The sequence below is a fragment of the Equus caballus genome, chromosome 8, assembly GCF_041296265.1.
Source record: "Equus caballus isolate H_3958 breed thoroughbred chromosome 8, TB-T2T, whole genome shotgun sequence".
NCBI classification, from domain to species: Eukaryota; Metazoa; Chordata; class Mammalia; order Perissodactyla; family Equidae; genus Equus; species Equus caballus.
The window spans coordinates 102,002,154-102,020,909 of NC_091691.1; the positions used below are offsets into that span (position 1 = coordinate 102,002,154).

The 18,756-nt window shown below is 57.2% G+C and overlaps 1 long non-coding RNA gene across 2 annotated transcripts; it reads left to right on the forward strand.

The window, feature by feature from the left end:
* The first annotated feature begins 636 nt into the window (after window positions 1–636).
* On the forward strand, window positions 637–3,759 carry LOC111774776 (uncharacterized). 2 transcript variants are annotated; one of them, XR_002810045.2, is made up of 3 exons: window positions 637–919; window positions 1,209–1,520; window positions 2,032–3,759. It is a non-coding gene; the product is annotated as an uncharacterized lncRNA (long non-coding RNA). The 2 variants fall into 2 exon arrangements; XR_011441648.1 differs by lacking the exon at window positions 637–919 and having other exon boundaries at window positions 1,049–1,520.
* Window positions 3,760–18,756: the final 14,997 nt, after the last annotated feature.

Sequence of the window (18,756 nt, forward strand, 5' to 3'; positions counted from 1 at the left end):
GCACTTAGTATGTAGTTGCTGAATGCGTGAATAACAGCAGTGACAATAAGAATGGATGCGTCTGGCTTCAGGAGAGAACGGTGGGATTATCAAAGCAGGATGTGGGCTGGATTGATGCCATTCGAACAGCCGTCCCGGGTCCTAGAGAGCCTGGAGGGGCCCCGGGGCTGCAGCGGGGTGAGAAGGCGTCAGGGCCTGAGGTGGCCCCCTTTGTGCCTCAAAGGTCACTCAAGCTCCACTGCTCCTCCCCAGAGGGCACCCACTCCACTTCCATCTATTCACATGCCAGATCTCCATACCGGACCCGGTCTGAAGAAAGGGTTTCCTGCTAAATAAAATAAGCAATGACGACAATAATGGTAATAGTAATGTCTGAAACGTCGCTGGCCTAGGGAACCCAGTCAGGTACTTCAGCACTAAAATCAAAATGCGTGGGTCCTCTCTCCCTTTGCTGAAAGTCATTTGGTTGGGCAGCGCAGGGCTCCCCACAGCAGGTGTTCGTCCTGCCGAGACGCCTGGCCTTGTGGGTACGCGTTCCAGGTAAACAGGGTTGTAAGTTAACTCGTCCATTCAGGACGTCACAAGAGGCGCTCAATGAACCGAAAAGAAAACAGCCCCTGGGCGCCTTCAGCGCCCACACTCCAGCGGCTTCTGAAAGGAGCGTCTCGGCAAGGAAACAAAGCCTCCCGCCTGGGCCGCAGGAGCCCATCCTGCCCACGCGGTTCCAGAGTCTGAACCAGGGAGGGGGGGCTCGGCGCTCGGGCAGCATCGCAGGGCCGCACTGAAGGGCCTCGTCTCCCGGTCAGCGGGGAACGTGCGGCGGGGCCCCTGTGCTCCCATCCTGCCCCAGATGGTCACCGCCGGCTCACGGGGCTGTCTGCCCACCTGGGGCCCACATGTCCACGCTCCACTCCGCCCAGTGAGCGTCTGTGTCTGGGGCGCAGTCAGGGGAGGGGCCTTGCTGGGGGAGGGGCCTGTGTGGGAGGAGGGGCCTGTGCCAGGGGAGGGGCCTGTGTGTGGGGAGGGGCCTGTGCCAGGGGAGGGGCCTGTGCTGGGGGAGGGGCCTTGCCAGGGGAGGAGCCTGTGCTGGGGGAGGGGCCACTGCTTCCTCCCTGGGGAGCCTGGCTGGAGAGCCAGGGCAGCAGGTGTGCCATGCACCTGGAGACCTTCCCCACCTGTCATCCCAGTGACGCCCTTTCCTGTTCCAGAATCCCGCCAGGACCTCACGTGGCATTCGGGCTTTGGGACCCCTTCACCTCCTAACTCTGGGCCGGCTCCTCAGTCTTTCTTGTCGTGACCTGGCCCCTTTGGAAGAGGACTGGCCAGTTGTTTCATAGCACGTCCCTGGGTGTGGACATCCGCGTGTTCCTCCCGCTCAGAGTCGTAGCTCGGCATCTTTACAAGAATCCCCGGAGGGACCCTGCGCCCGTCCCGGGCGTCGGCTCCAGAGGGGCAGAATGTCGCCACCGTCATGGCTGTGACCCAGGCCTCGACTGCCTGGCTGGAGCAGCGTCTGCTAGGTTTCTATTTATTTTTCATAAGTATCTGGGGGGGGGTTGGGTTGAGCCCTGCAAATGTCTTGTTTCTCGTCGTACTTTCCGTCACTAATTTCAGCATCCATTGATGACTCTTGCAGGCAACAGTTGCTACTGCGTTTTTGCCAAATGGTGGGTCCTTGAGCCACAGTTGCCTGTCGGGGGTGCCCACTCACGGCAATGGGGTCCCTGAGTCCCTGCCACTCAGGCACTGACCAAGTCCACCTGTGGCCTGGCTGTGCTCACGGCGGTGGGTTCAGAGAGCTGCAGCCAGGCTGTGGGCAGGGAACTTAAGTGGCTTGTCCTCATGGCACCACACATGCTAGAAAAAGACAGGTTTTGGTCTCCAGCACCTAGGAGACCCTCAGAAATATTATCCAAGTGGATGAATATTTGCTTTGAACATGGAAAACCAGAATTACACCTTCTGATATATGAACACCACAGACGAAGTTTTTAAATTCTTTTCTTGTTTTTTTAACCGTTTCTCCACCAGAAAGCAGCATGGACGAATACCTCTCTACATGCAGGATCTCCTGAGCGTCAGGCCAGGACGCCATCACCAAAGGCGGGTCCAGCTGTCTGGGCGGTGGCTGCCGGTGCCTTGTGAGCCGCCCACACTTGCTCTTGGCGGAGGGCAAGCTCGATGGCTGTGAGGCTCACTCTTAGGCGAAACAAGGCACACAGTGCACAGAATCTTTCCCGCCTACCCCCAGAGCAGACTGTAGGGTGCGGAAAGCACATCCTGTGTCACTAGACAAGGCGGAGGCCTGACAAAGGCCCTTTTGAGAATCCCAGGACGTCCTAACAAACCAAAAAGGATCAGCAGTGAGAAGACCCCGTGCGGTGTGATGACGAGAGCGGGCGTCGTGGGCGGAGTCGGAGGGCCAGGTCAGCACCTCTGAACTCGCAGAGGAGAAGAGATGAGCAGGGTCACCTCGGAACGCGGAGAAAAGGGGCTGCCCAGCTCTCCGTGAGGAGGCAGCCAGAGCGCCCTCGCCGCGGACAGGCGCTGTCGGCTGTGCTTCCCCCACGTTCCTTACGAGGCGACTCTGGACTGGACAGAAGACGTTTGCGAGATTAAGGTGGGATCGATATTGCGGCCCAGAGGACAGCGCAGCGCGGGCTTGAAACCAGCAGGCGGGTGGAGGCCCGACCGGGGGCGGCGACGGCAGCCTTAAAGTCCGGCCCCCGCGCAGCAGGCACAGGAAATAAGATCATCACGGGGGATACAGGACGCCCCGGAAGCTTCCAGACGAGAGGAGCGCCGGTGGGCGTCGGGCTGGGATCCGTTCCCTGTCGGGAGCGCCAGATGACGCAGCACCCGCCTGAGTCAGGCTCCTTCGGGCCGCGCCGCCAGAGGACGCGAAACCGCTCAGCGTTAAGACGAGAAAAAGCCCCCGAGGCCTGCGCGGCGGAGGTCACGTCTCACGGAGCTCTTCCTCCGCCTGCCCCTCCTGCCGGATCCTGCTCCTCCTCCGGCCGGGGCACCCCCTGCCCCCACCTCCGCTCTGATGCCGTGTGGTCTCCCATCTGCTGCGCCCTCCGCTAACATCCCTGACTGATGGGCGCGGACACCGAGCTCCCGCCAGCGTCGCATCCAGGCGACTGTCCCAGAGGGACGCGGGATGCACACCGGAGCCTGGACCCCGGAGGCGGGTGGCCGCTGCGCACGACTTCTCAGGGGGGCGTGGAGCCTGCGCCTGGGGCCACCTGGCCTCCGCGGAGCCCCTCTGCCGCCTGTCTGAGCCCCGCGGGGCAGTGGCCGGCCCGGGGTCCGGAGGCCCGTTTCACGAGTTCCCTGAACCTGCGTTTCTGCTCTGCTTCCGCTGCGCCCTGTGGGCCCCGCGGGACTTCCCACCACCCCACGCGGAGCCTGAGTTTTCCTATTTAGGAGGCTGGTGGGGACGGCGGCTTTGGTTAACCCCAGCCCTCTCCGCGGGGTCAGTCTGTGCCCTGCGGAGTGAGGAGGAGCAGCCCGAGGCCCCTGCGGGCACCGCCCGGCCTGCGGCAGCCCGGGGTCTGCAAACGGGGCTGCGGCCGGCCTGGGTGATCGGGCCATCTTTCCTCACGCAGATCATTCGGGAGAAAGAAAGTCTGACGCCCCCGGACAGAAGAGCCCGCTCGAAGAACAGCAGCAAGAGGTCCTTGTCCAGTGTGTCATTAAAAAAAAAAAAAAAATCAGTGTTATTTGAAGTGTATTAAAGAGATAAACCATAAAAAATACACCACAGGTGCCAGCCTGGTGGTGCAGAGGTGAAGTGCGCACATTCGGCTTAGGCAGCCCAGGGTTCGCTGGTTCCGATCCCGGGTGCGGACATGGCACTGCTTGGCAAGCCATGCTGTGGCAGGCGTCCCACGTATAAAGTAGAGGAAGATGGGCACGGATGTTAGCTCAGGGCCAGTCTTCCCAGCAAAAAGAGGAGGATTGGCAGCAGATGTTACCTCACGGCTAATCTTCCTCCAAAAAAAAAAAAAAGACTAGAGAGAGAGAAAAAATACACCAACGACAACGTAAATCATGCACATGACTTATATATATGTATATACATCTATTTAGCAGTGGTTTTCTGTTTCAGCAACAGAAAAAGGTATAAATATGAAACCCACACACATATGAACTTAAATTTTGTTTGCATATATTACACTGTAAATACATCTGCCTCTGAGAAGGGAAGCGACGCCTGGACGCAGCCCACACAGGGCAGAGCCGAGCTGCGCCTCCCGCTAGTCGACACCGTTGTGAGTCCCCACCACCGACTTGAAGTGGGTCTTGACCAGGTTTTCTCAGCTGCTCCCTCTGCTCCATGGGCCGCCGACTGTGGGGAGGGCGAGGGGCCCTGAAAACGGCCCGAGGCTTTGCGTTCTCTCCTGAACTTCCCCAGCGCTGTAGGGCCAGCTGACCCGAGAGCCCTGGGTGACCGGCGTCAACAGTAAGCTCTTCAGCAAGGCTGCATTGGAAAGCACCGTGAGCAAGTGGTGCTGAGCCTCAGTGAAGCGGTGGGACACCCCCTCTGTGCAGAGAGGAGGCCTCACCCCGTCTGAGCGTCCTGCTCACTCTGACAGGCCCTGATCTTGCTGCCGCCGCCCGGCCCTGAGAACACAGGCGCTGGCCTTCAGGGCCAGGACCCGACGTCCAAGACATGGTCAGGACACACATGGCGTGTCGTCTGGCCAAGGCTGAATCTGTCCACAGGGCAGGAACACTGGGAATGTTGGAGAATGGAGGGGTTACAGAGGGAGGTCCTGGGGGATCAGAACTGGGCTGGCAGGGACGAGCCGGAGCCCACCTGAGCCCCAACAGGCAGGTTTGTCCCAAAGACGGGAGCAGATAGGGGTCTGTCCGGTGCATTGGACGTAAACTCCAGCTGCCTGGGTGTCTGCAGACGCAAAGCTGCCACCCTGCAAGGAAGTGGCTTACTGGGGCTTCAACACCCCAACCCTCCACCCTCTCCGAAGAGGCCCCACAACTTCACCCAGCCAGACTGACCCCCAACCCCCTGGAGAGGAGGGAGCCCCGCTGATCCGGCTTCAGCAGAGACAGCCAGAGTGGGAGATGCCCAGAGACGAGCCCACCGCTCAGCGCCCTCCTCCCCGGCCCCAGCGAGCCCAGTGCCGGGTGCCGACCTGAAGCGGCTCCTCTGTGGGAAGGTGGGCCCTGAGCCCTGCTCACTCAGGAGGTGGGGCCCCAATTTGAAACCAAGAGGCACACCTGGTGAGGCAGCTGCCCATGGGAAGAGGGGGCCTGGCCCATTTATTATTTAAGTAGGGCAGAAACCGAGGGCCCCGTGGTGACACGGCCGCTGACCTCCTCTTCCCATTTGGGACATTGATCCATGATCTATTTATAGGGACATGTGCATCTACATGAAGCTCATTCAGGCAGGAATTGCCTGCCAAGAATTCTATACATTCAGCACCGCTCAGCAAATATTTATCAAATATCTTCTCTGAATCATCCTGTACTGGGAGCTAGGGTGACCCAGACAAGCCAGACTCTGCCTTTGAAGAGATTACCCAGACACAGGAACGGACTGTTTGAATACGGTGTATTTAATGCTTAGACTACAAATGTGCTCAGGGGGCTGTCAGGCCCAGAGGAAGGAGGCCAAACCATTCACTGAAACCCGATTTTAACTACTTTAGGCCAAGGGGGATTAGATAGCTCATAAGACCAAGGAAGTGCTGAAAAACCAAACCAAACTACAGAGATTGAGAGTGAGCGTGAGCTTCAGGAACAGCTTAATCCAGGTGCTCAAGTGCTGCCAGTGTTCTGTCTGCCTCTCTGCACAGGACTCACTTCTCTCGCCACTATCCTGGCTTCCTCCAGTCGTGGAATCAGAGCCCTAGGCCCACATGTCACACTCCCACCCGCTGGAGGAGCCAATCTGCCTCCTGCGCTGTGCCTAAAGAGCCTGCGTCTGGGCTCCCACCTGAAGCGCACTCACCCCGAACCAGTCAGAGTCCCCGCCACGGGAGATGCGGGTCTCAGTCCACCGCCAAGTAAGACATGGCAGCAGCTGCCACCAAAAAAATATGGTCTAATGGGAGGAGAAGCAATTCCCAGAGACAGGTACCAGCCCTAGAAGAAAGGGGTGTTTGAGCAAGAAAAACTGGTGTCTACCCCACTACGCATGGGGCCCAGATTCGGAGGACAGAAGTGCCCAGAGGAGAAGAAACCCGAGGTAGGTCTTTACTCAAGAACAGGAGTCACCTGGCGAAGACGCAACCTAATCACCTACTCTGGGCGCCGGAATCTTCACCTGGTGATCATCAGGATGCCCAGGTACAGACGCCTGCACAGCTCAGGCCGTGATGGAGCTGGAGGGCTGGGCAGGGCGACTGCGTCCAGCCCCGGATGAGAAATACACAGTGACACTGCACGCTACAAACTACTGCTACTTAGAAGCTCTGGCTTCGACGTTCAATTAGTTACTAATCTGGACAACAGTGAGACTCCAGCCAGGGGGGCCAGGGGAGTTGTCCCCTCTGGTCTGGCCACGACCTTGCTTCCTGCAGTGCCAGGTCCTGCTGACCTCTCCTGGGAGCTCCTGTCATTTAACTCAGGCGGCGAGGGGAGGGGCTTCCACATCAGGACCCTCATTAGTCACTTAAAAATGCCAAGTCTCTGAAACTGCTTAAGTTCAGACTTTACGCGGTGTTTTCAGAAATTAAAGGTTGCTGTCCTGTTCATTCTTACATTTAACAAATACGTATTTGGTGCTCGTCCGTGTGCTCAGCGCTGGACGGACGGCCACCAGCAAGGCAGCCCCGTCTCCCAGAAGATGGTTCTAGGGGAAAAACAGTCAGATGGCAATTATCGCGCAGCAGAGCTGTGACGGGAGGGCGAGTGGCAGCCCCTGGCGGAGGCGGCCAGCCTCAGCACGCTGCTCTGTCTACGGGGTGCACCGGAGTGACCGGCATCGTTGCCATCTCCCAGCGCCTGCAGCCAGGGTCCCGCGGCTGCTTCGGGGCTGGTCTGACCCTCCTAATCGCAGCCAGTGAAGAGGCCCCGTGCGCGCACAGAGCCGCTGGCTTCCTCTGCCTGATGCTGACAAACGCCGTCCTTGGCTGCCACCCAGCAGTGGTCCCAGGGAGGCTGCGGGCCGACGCTCAGTGATGTTCGAGGATGGACCTGCGTAAAGTGCTTCATTTTGAGCTTGGTTTTAAATTGAGCACCAGGTGGAAGTGCTCGGAACGAGATGGATGCCCACAGGAGGGGCACGGGGCGGGGTCGCTGCTGTCACTGGACGCAGCACCACAGGGCAGCCCACCCTAGTGCGTCAGGCGAGAGGCAGACGAACGTGCACCAGTGCATCCGACCTCGGGATGAGGAAGGGCCCCCCTCAGGCGCTCGGTGCGGAGGGCAGACGGCAGGACCATGCAGGCGCAGACACACGCCACGACCAGACACCTTCCCATCAGAGTGCCATTAGCCCTGCCAGAGGAGGGCCCCTCCCACTCTGTGGCAGCCAGGGCCGGGCTGTGACCTGTGACCTCAGCACGACCAGACCCCCTCCGTGGCCTGGGAGCTGCCCTGGTTTCTGCCCCTGCTGCACCTCCCGGTGACTCTGCGAACTCCTGACATCTTTCCAGAAAGTTCCCTTTAATGTGGCCAGGTCACTCGTGGAAACTTCCAACCGGGAGGTGGCCCGGTGTGCGAGGGAGCTGGGGGAGGCTGTGCCATGAGCCGACCCCCAGCTGTGCTCACGAAGCGGGAGTCTCTTCCACGGCCATTAACAGGCGAGACCTGTGTCTACAGATGAGATTTGTGCTAGAAAATGTTTAACGATCTGTGGGGGCTGGTCTGTGGCATCTGCTGATTTCTGTGGTGTAAATGCTCCTGCCCAGGGCTGGTTGCAGACACGATGTAAATAACAGAAAACGCAGCCCAGCAGTTAGAATTGATGTGTTTGTTCCTTAATGCGTTTGTTTCATGGTAAGTTTATGAAAGTCCGTCGTTCGTAACGGCTGCCTTGCTGGCGCGGCTGGTGCAGCATCGCCCGGACTCCCTGCCCAGCCCGCCTGCGTTTGCCCAGGACAGACATTACATGAGCGAGGTTCTCAGCCAGCGCTGCTCTGCTGCCCGTTTGGAGAGACGCACCTGCTCTGCGGTCCCTTTACAGCCTCTGCAGAGGCTCCTTCTTTTCATAGAATCAAATAACTGTGGAGCTGGACAGGCTTCAGGCCCGGGAGGCTGAGCCTCAGGAACCTGGACTGCACACGAATGAGTCTCCCGGGAACTTGTGAAATGGAGATTCTAACTCCACTTCTGGGGCCTGAGGTTCGGCGTCTCCACAGGCTCCAGGTGCCAGCACCGCCCACGTGCAGGCCACACCGTGGGCAGCAGCAAGCCTATCTGGCTCCCACCGCTTAGGATCAGGGACTGGTTCCCCCGTCATGCTGCTGGGCTGTTAGACTGACTGACTGCCACTCCCCTCTTCTCAGCTGCTTCTGTCGGTTTGCCTTCCCTGCCTTCTTGCTAACTTATTGCAGACTCTCCACTATTTTCAGGACCCCCCCACACACATGCGCACACTCACACACATGCACGCATGTGCACACACACGCACACGTTAAGCAAACTGCAAGGTTGACAAGAAACCCCTCTGTGAACAGAATCCCCCAGGATCTTCAGGCCTATAACTACAGGATATGACATATGCCACACCGGCCATGACGGGGCAGCCGTGGAGCCCCGAGCTTGCAGACCCTGTTGTTTCTCCGAGTGTTGGCTATGCTGCAGCCGTCCTGGGACACACGTGCATGCTGTGCTGTCTCGGGCCCCGGCTCAGGACGGCCACAATGGGGCCTGAGCCTCGCTGGCCTTTCTGGAATCGTTTCTCACGACCACCACAGGGCGGGCACCAGCCCTGCAGTTTGTCACGTCAGCAGATGTCCCTGGTTCTAGCACTGAGCAAAGCGCCACCCTGTTGACCACAACATATCGCATCGCCGAAAACTGGAGCTGCTTTGAGGCTCCATTTGCAAATGAAGCAACGTCCTCCGTGCCCCGACCCCGAGCACGGGGGTGTCTGGGCTCATCCCCGCCCCGTGAATCTTCTCCCTGATGGGATTCCCCAGCGTGTGGTCCTCTGGGTCCCAGCAAACCACCCTTCCTGGGCACAGCCGCAGCTCGTGTCTGGCGGCCTCTTGGTCAGGGGGACGTGCCCCCTCAGCTGGGAGGAAGTGAGACCCCGCGTCCTCCCCTTCTTCTCCTGGGGGCAGACGAGAGCGGAACTGCTCACATGCAGTCTCTGCTTTGGAAACTTTATCTCAGTGTAAATGAACATTTTATCCTCAGCGGGAACCTTTAGAGCTCTCAGGGCACGTTGAGGACGACCCCCCGCTAAGTTCTGTGCCTTGTTGCGGGGTGTGGACTCCTGGGCATGTCTGCTGTTGTAGTGAAGAAAAAACGCTGGGAAGTTTTAAAATTATGCGCTGGTCATGTCTGGAGAGAGCACAGGGTTCCAGTCCTTACTGAGAATTCTCCCCTCTCTGTGCGTGTTTCACGACATCCATCTTCTACAAGGCCCAGTGTTACTCTTGAACCAGTGGGCTGTTGTATTTCCTTCTAAAATCCAAATTTTCTGTTTTATATCTTGGCTGGAGTCCAATTTGACAAAAAAGAAAAATTTAAATCTAGCAGCATTTGGTACTTTTTTCTCTCCCAGCAGCCACTGTTTCTCGAATTGCTTGGCTGTCTCCGCACTCCTGCCAGTGGCCTTGAGGAAACGCAGAAGGAGCCTTCCATCACTGCACTGTACCTGTCTCAAAGCTGTGGGGTATCTTTTATTTTTGGTTCTGGTAATCTCTATTCGTAGGTGTCGAGGGATGGGGAATTTTCCAGTCATTCTACAGCAAATATAGAAAAATAAGTGAACAGGGTAGCCATTCAAACATCAGGCCTCTGCATTTCCAGCGTCTGCAATGCCATGATGGTTCCCTCAATAATATTTCCAGAGCTGCGTTTAACCAAGGGATGGAAGGGACCAGGACCTGCTCCCTGTAAGCTGTGGGGGGACGCCTGAGGAGGGGCAGCACAGGATGCATGCTTGGAAACCACCTGCTGGAGAATAGTGAGCTGCAGGTGGCGTGCTCATGGTCTGAGCCAAACGCCACTGTCCTGGAAGGCTCCTTTTTCAAAACAGTCACATGCTGGGCGGCTTGGTTGCAGCCTCACGGTGCTGGCTGCCTGTGCAGGGAGGTCCACCGTCTCCTCTTCTTTGCTTGACTGGGGAACTCCTCGGCCTCAGTCTCTCCACCTGTGACGCTGACTTGAGTTCCCGCCCCAGAGGTCACTGTGGGAACATGCGCTGTGGGGGTGACGTGCCCTGCCCAGCACTGTGGACAGCAGGGGCAAGGCGGGTTTCGCACGAGGTGGATGGAGCTGGCAAGGCTCAGGCTCCGTCTAACGTCGCCTGGGAGCTGCGGGCTGAGCACAGAGCTGGGCTTCTGAGGTCACTTGAGGGTGTTCACCTGGTCCCCCCTTCCCCGCTCTGGCAGAACAGTCCACGAGCGAGGCCGTGTGAGTCTCTGCACAAAGCAAGGTGTCCCCAGGGCATCGCTCGAGCCACCGTTAGCACACGTCCACTCCGTCCAGAGCCTTTTTGATGTTCTTCCAACAGCGCGGTCTTTCTAAAAAGCTGCTGCCTGTCGATACTGCTCTCTTACTATCAAACAAGGGAAATTTCAAACCCAAAGCAAACTTGGAACTAGCGTTCCTGTCAGTTACCAAAGATTTTTACTAAAGATTCCTCACCTGGTAATGTACTTCCCCCTTCTGATCCCAAGGGGAATGTGCACACCATGGGGGAGGGAGGGAGCGGGGAGAGAGGCGCAAAGTGCAGTAAAAACAGCCTGCATTCAGTCTGAAGGATGATTCCAACCCGTCAAGCAGCGGCGCCCGTTCCTGGGCATGCCGTGTTCCATATGTGGTGTCACATGGGATGATGCCACAACGATGGCATCACACGATGACGTCACACAGGATGGGGTCCACAGCCCGTGCCTGTGATCACTGGACCAGCAAGCTACAGGAGAAGATGTGACCTCGGCATCTGAGTCATCAGGTCAACCTTTCCACGAGGGGCCCCGAGCATCCCAGAAAGGCCATCCCCCACTGCTCTGTCCCGCAAACACAGCCCTCCTGTGGACACGGCCCTCCGATGCCTGGGGGCCATGGGCTCTGTCCTGTCACGTTGTGAAATGACCCTTCTCAATCTCCATCCAAATACAGAGCCCACCCTGGGTGTGCCCTACGAGTGTCCCCATAGACAGGGGGACAAGAGGAAGAGAGAAGACAAAATGTGCTGAGACCAGCGGCTGGCAGACCAGCCTTGCCTGCCTTTCTGGTCCCCGACAGGCTCCATGGCTTTCTGTGTCCCCGCCAAGAACTTGGAGGGCACCGTCCCCCTAAGACCACTCTCACTGCTGACATCACTTGCTAGCTCCGGGGTCCCAGGGCCACCCTCAGACTGGACACAAGCCCACCAAGAGCCGTGCACTCAGAGTTCTGCCTTCTCCTAGGGAAAGGTCGGACACTGACAGCAGCTAGAGAGAGCACACGTGCCCAGCCCAGAGTGACCCAGCCCGGGCCTCCGTGGCCCCCTCCCGTGGAGTGTGGATGGTGTTACTGTCCTGTTTCCGTGCGCGACAGAGGCTCAGCAGAGCGTTTCCGTCCATGGCAGCTCCCCGAGCCCCGTTGCCCGCAGTTTCACGTGTGGCTCCTTCGTGGAGGCGTTGTCGATTGACTGGTTGAGGATTGACTGATGGGTTGGTTGGCGTTCCTGGGCTGGTTGTCTGAAGTCTTTCCTGTGGGTGCACCAACTGCTCACCATGAGGAAGCCCATCACAGAGAGGGGAAGGGGTCTGCTCTCTGCACCCCAGCACACATGACCCGTGAGGGTCTCGCCTCCCCATCTGCAGTGCAGCACTGTGGGCATGGGGTTGATTCTGTGTCTGCTTCCTGCTAAGAACATTCTGGCAGCTCTGCTTTCTGGGACTGGCGTAATGACAACAGTTTTGTTTTCTGTGGACTGTACTTTCTCAGACCACACACTCCCCCTGACACGTGCCCTGGAGGCCGGGCTGGGAGGGCCCCGAGGCCCCAGCAGGCCCCTGAGCTTCCGGCCAGCCAGCAGGGACCCAGAGCAGGGGAGGGCGAGACCATTGGTGTTTTAAACAGCACTGGTATTAAATGCTGTTTTCATGCGTGTGAACAGTTGACAGGCAGAGCAGGTCGCATTCGCAAAGGGTTTCTCCCTGTGGCTGTCTGTCTGTATTTGAGAAAGACGTGCTGGCGGTGTGTGGAGTCCCCAGCACCCACAAAGAAAAGAGCATTTCAGTTCCAGACTCACACCAACCCCCGAAGAACCTGGGAGTTCAGTCAGGGCAGCTGTGGGCCTTGATGTGTGGTCACTAAGGCGTGAGGCGGCTGGTGCTTAGAGGTCTCATGTTCGCTCACTCCCCGGTCAAGGCTGCTTAAACACACTGGTGTAGAGGAACGAGGCCAGGCCACCAGCCCTGTGTTGGCCGCCTGGGTCTAGGTACTGTGTCGCTCAGGATGTTAAGACGACCCGGGTTGTCTGTCCGCCTTCCAGCTGCCAGGAAACCAGGAGGGGAAGGAGGCAGAAAGAGCTCTCCGCTTGCAGAGTTCAATTCCCCAGCGAGTTGTCGCCTCGTAAACTGGGGCACAGAATCCGAGAAGGGACGCCGTGTATGCTCTTCCTAAGCGTGTGAAGCAAAGGGCAACAGGACCATCAGGAATCATAGGGACGTCAGAGGATGCGGGGGTGGAGAGCGAGGTTCGTTCAGAAAATAGGCCAGAGCAGAGTCAGCAAAGCCAGTGAGGGCGGCGGGACAGAAAGGCAGGGGCCGGGCTGTCCAAAGGGAACCGTGACCTTCTTGATAGAATAGTGAAGGAGAGACGGCCATATTTCCAGCGATTTTCCCTCACTTCCCTCCCATTGCTTCGCCCAAATAAAAGAATTTGGAAATGAAGGCATCATTGCATCACAGCTTATGGAATTCAAATGCCACTGGTCCATCCCTCAAAAGAACTCTGTGCCTTTGTCATGTACCAGCTCTTGGTGGGTTTGGGAGTGAAAGATGCAGTCCCCACTGTGGAGGAGAGAGACTCTGAGCCAATATCTGCATGTGACAAAGGGGAGTGCACACAATGGCCTGAATGCCTGCACAGTCACACCTGTCACATCATCATGAAGGCCTGTCTACCTGCAAGATTATACCTGTCTACCTGCACCATCACACCTGTCTACTTGCACAGTCACACCTATCTACCTGCACCATCACACCTGTCTACCTGCAAGATTATACCTGTCTACCTGCACCATCACACCTGTCTACCTGCACATCACACCTGTCTACTTGTACCATCACATTTGTCTACTTGAACCATCACACCTGTCTACCTGCATGGTCACAACTGTCTACCTGCAATGTCACACCTGTCTACCTGCATGGTCACACCTGTCTACCTGCACAATCACACCTGTCTACCTGCACCATCACACCTGTCTACCTGCACCATCACACCTGACACCTGTCTACAGGTCTGTCTCCCCCATAAGAGCAGAAGCTCCTCCATGACAGGAACACTGTGAATCGCAAGCACCTGGCACAGACCCAGCCCTGGGAGAGTAATGAAGGAAAGTTCTTGAATGGTGAGAGGAAATTATGTTACAATAATGGGAAATTTAGTTGATGACACTGTGTCCCTGTGTGCCAATGGGTGATTCTGTCGTGGTTCTGGCCAGTCGATTCCACATGAAATGGGAACATCCCAGGTAAGCCAGTGACCATATTCTGAGTGAAACGATTCAGTTGTTGATGAAAGGCGTGTGGCTTTGGGGTGCACAAGGACAAGCAAGAGCAGACAGATGGGGCCGAATTCGCTGCCGTCCTCAGGTTTTCTCTGAGACACGGCGGCTGGAATCTATTCCAATGTCTGCACATCCCTTACAGGAGATGCCTGCTCCCTCCCAGGGCCTCCGCGCTAATTCTGTTCTAATTTTAAATGCTGGCTCCACTCTGGACCCCACAACCTGAGAGCGAGGGGGAGGACTCAGAACAATTCAGTCCACAGCCACGCAGACGAGGAAAGTGCTGGCAGATACGTTTATGAAAAATTGCTCGTGGAGCTGGCGTTATTTAGCCTGGAGAAGGGAGAAAGGCTGCACTCATTACCCACGACATCTCTATTTTTAGTTCCTGCAGCTCCCGTTGGCAGGTTTGGGGCTTCGGAGGGCCACAAGGGCAGCCATTGGCTGGGAGCGGGGGGCTGCCTGTCAGTGGGGCAGCTCCTGACCCAGCCACATGTTCTGTCATTATTTCTTCTCATACTCCCTCCCAGGATCATGTTTTCTTTCCTAGCAATGAAGAGTCAGTCCTGAAACAATGGAAATAAACCAGGGTTGTGCCTTCTCCGTTCCTCCAAATTGTATTTGAGATGCTATTAAACTTTCCTCATGTGTGAAATGAGAGCAGGACCAGAGGCCTCTGAGATTAAAACCTCACCTCAGCTCTAAGACACAGCGATTTTCTTTATTCTTTCTAACAGAGAATTCGGGGTGGGTGTTGTATTGGGCGATGATTCTCAACTGGGTGACTTTGCCCCCGACCCCGGGACGTCCAGCAGCGTCTGGAGAGTTCTGGTTACACAATGTGGGGCGGGGTGCTGACGTCTCGTGGGTGGGGCACCGGGATCCTTCTGAACGTCCTGCCAGGCGCAGGACCCCCCAGTAATGATCCCCCCAAACACCGGGGGAGCCGAGGGGAGAGGCCCTGGTGCAGGCGCTGTGCCGGGGTGACTGGACCCAACACAGTCCCTTCCCCAGGCTCCCGTCAGCGCCACCCTTCCTGGGGCGCCCGTGGCCCTGACCCCCTCACCCACCATCCTGGCCTGATCTGTCTGGGAGTTCCTGCCTCCAGACAGAGTGATCCACTCGAGAGGGACACTGGACCTGAGCTAAACCAGGCGGATTCCCCGGGAGCATTGCCAGTGCTGTCTGTCTGCTGGAGGCCCCGAATGGAGCCTCGATCCGCCAGAACCGACCAGAGAAGACAGCGCACCAAGATACATGGGAGAAGAAACATGGGCCCAACGACATCGTTGGAACCCTAAATTCCACCTGATGTCAGGCTCGTCGCCTTCAGCGAGCGGGTTATGGGGTGAGAGTCGTCTGAGAGCTGAGCCAGCTCGACAAGCGCTTCTCATGTCCAGAGGAGGCCTGGCCATGCGCTCATTTATGTAACCCGCATTTTCAGTAAAGGGCAATGTGTGTAAACAAAATATAAAATCATTCTCTGACGGCACACGCGGGGAACGGAAGTATTTTTCAAAGCCTATATTCTTTCATTTGATTCGAAGTTGGAACTATTATTTGCCACCAGAATTGTTCTTTCCTTCTTCCTTTTTTAATGTGAGGCAGTCTAGCAAACTAGGATCCTTTCCCTATTTAACTTTTGTTCACTCGGTTGTTCCGTGGTTGGGATAGAGCTTTAAATTCTCAGTATTTCACCCAACTGTAGAAGAACCTGTTTGCACGATGCTACCAGGCTCCCCGGCACCACGCCGTCCTCGGTAAATCGCTTGGTCTTCTGGGTTAAAGCACCAAAGTCACATGTGACGGGACTCCCTTCTCCTGTGTCTCCAGCGGCCGTGGAAGCGAGAGGACTGGGGAACAGGAAGGGGCCCTTCAATGCTGCGCATTTCCCTCCTTTCAAAGTTATGAAAGTCACACACATTCTGTGAAGAAAATATGGAAAACACAGAAAAGTGACAGTCTCTCAAATCCGCACACGGGAGACCACTGCTGGCGTTGGCGCCTGGCCTTCTCTCTCACCTACGGACCTGCGGCAGCCGCTGGGCCAGCCTGACCGCGACGTCTGGACCGCACGTTCTTCTGCCAGATTCCAATGCCAACATCACACGACTCAAACGGTTTCCGTCCTGCCCGTCACCTGAGCCACGTCACAACACTGTCCAGTGTCACGAACTGTTTGTGGTGGCTGCAGCGTTCCACGGGCCTTGTCGACGTGGCCCGCGAAGCCAGTGTAAAGCTGGACGATGACGTTACTCCCCATTTTTCAATATTGTGACCGCAGCTCCTATAAACATTCTCAGGGTGAGGTTTCCAACTCCGATTTATTTCCCCCAGAGAGACTTTCTAAACAGGATGACAGGGACAGTCTCGTTTTATAGGGAAAGTGGCATCGTTTTAATTTGCATTCTGATTATGGGTGAGCTTGAACAGTTTTTTCAAATGTTTGTTGCTATTTATACTTCTTGTCACTTTCATTTTAGTCCCTTGGGAAGGAACCGCCCTTGACTATTCTCAGACAGAGTTAGAACACCTCCTGAGCTGCCAGCGGCCACGGCGGGGAGGGCAGCGGAGCCGCCCTGAAGCTGGAAGCGGGGCCGCGGGTGGGGCCGCGGTGGCCGTGGTCAGTCTGTGGGATGGCGCTGACAGCTGCGCTCCGGCGCTGCGGTGAGGACGGCCGACAGGTGCCAGCCTCCTGCTGCTGCATGCTCGTGCCTCCCCAGACCACGTGCCGCCCGTTACCACCATCATGGTCACGGGACCTCAGGGTCAGGACCTGCCACTGAACGGAACAGTTGCGGAAAAGTCTAGAAATTTGCACTCAAGAACTGATTGCTTTGAGAGGTAAATGACGTAGCTGTTCTGATGAACAGACAGACAGTGGACTACTCTTCAGTGGAGAACGGTGGAAAAAGCCACACCCCCACCGGCAGAGAAGGCTGTGCCCGGGGCTGTGTGCCGCCCGCCTGGGCCAGCGTACTCAGAGCCGGGTCAACAGAGACGCCATCAAGGGAGGCAGTGCAATGCTGTTCAGACCGGCCTCCCGCTCATGGCCAAGGGCTGTCCCTGTGGTGCACCGTCCTGGTCAGGGCTCGGGACGTCCCGTGACCCAAGGGGAACACTGCTCTTCCTCAGAATGAATTCTCCCCAAAGGCTGTTGCCCCCCCCACGCCGCTTCCACAGCCAGCTCCCCCCAACACTCCTCCACCAGCAGGCCCACAGCAGCCCAGACCCGCACACGGTGAGCCGTGTCTCCACCGCCACCCCCTGGTCCTTCATGTGAAGCCCTTTCTCCCCCCACGGGTGGAAACCTCCAGGAGCCATTCCTGGGCTCGCCCTGGCACACCATCCTCTCTCTGCCTGGATGTCTGAAGCCACCTCACTGTGGTTTTAATCTCCATCAGTCCCCTCACTGCCACCAAAGACCACCCTCAGACCACACGCCACTAGAGAAACACCGTGGCACTGAGACCCCAGGCGCCATCTGGGGAAGAGAAGGAATTCCTGCTTTTCCATCTACTGCACACATGCACACACACAGCTCACATGCATGCACACACGCCTCACACGCACACATACAGCTCACACGCATGCACACACACCTCACACATGCTGTTTTGGGTGTGACAGACTCCTTCTAGCCCCACAGGAAGTACGAAAAATCCCTGGTCCTCGGATGTCGCCCCGCACCAGGAAAGGGCCCTGCTCGCTCCGCCTGACCCGCACGGGAGCCGCCTGGGAGTCAGGGCTGTTTGGACCAGTGCGAGCCGGAGGTCACAGGCTGAAGTGTTGTCAGAACTACGGGACTCCTTGTGAGTAATGTCGGGCTTCAGGGGACGGTCACTGCTGTTCCTCAGCAAACAGCTCCCCGAAGGCCAGCATTTTGAGTGCGAAGCTCACCCGCTCTGGGGCCTTGTGGAAGACCTGCGTGCCACGTGGCTATCGCAGCCACCACGGGCCAGGCAGACCTGAGCGGCACCGCCCCAGACATCGTGAGGAGGAGTTCATGCTGGGGAACTGTCAGTGAGGGCGTGAGGCTGAAAATTTATCCAGGGAAAAGTCTAACAAAAGGGCACTTCTGCCTGAAACACTACACATTTTTATAAGCTATAGTCTTGCTGTTACTTGGGGAGATGGAACATATTTTTTAAAACACAAGTACAGGAAGAGCTATGCAAAGAGCAAAATGAACGGCACAGCCACACTGCAGTCCACCGTCTGGAGCATGGAGTGAGCGCTTCTGGCAGGACCCTGGGCGGGAGTCTGTGCGCGGAGACCCCGCAGGCCTGACCTGAGCCAAGAAGGCGCCTGGCACCTGGACTGGACTCGAGGAGACCGGCTTTGAGCACACGTGCTCAGCAGCGGCATCGGCAGGCAAGAAGTGGTCTGGATTTTATTTATTCTTTTAGTGAGGAAGCGCGACAGCAGTCCCAGCGAGAAGAGGTGGCTGGGACCAGGAGGGCGAGAGCTCGGAGTGGGGGTCGCGACTCTGCCGGGCGCCTGGGCACTGACAGTAACTTCACCCCTTCCCTCTGGGACTCGGGACAGCCACGGTCTCAGGCCGCTGGGGCTGTCGCTGCTCTGGCCGTCGGTTATTTTCGCCTTCTCCGTGCGCTAATCCTCCCTTGCACCGTTCTTATCACGACTCGCAGGGAATTCTTGGTGCCTCCACGCAATTACTCCGATTCAGTAACTGTTCTGCGAGGGAGGTGGCTACCTCGAATACAGGCTGGGGGTGCCTGCTGTCTGTCACTCACTGATCCGAGGACGGCCCTCTGTCCTTTGGGCTCGTTGTGTGTGGGGAGAAGGCTGTAGCTTTCCCTGTGTCTGTCTCTTCTTCTCACAACTGTTTCTGGCCTCCGTGCTCTGAGCCACCA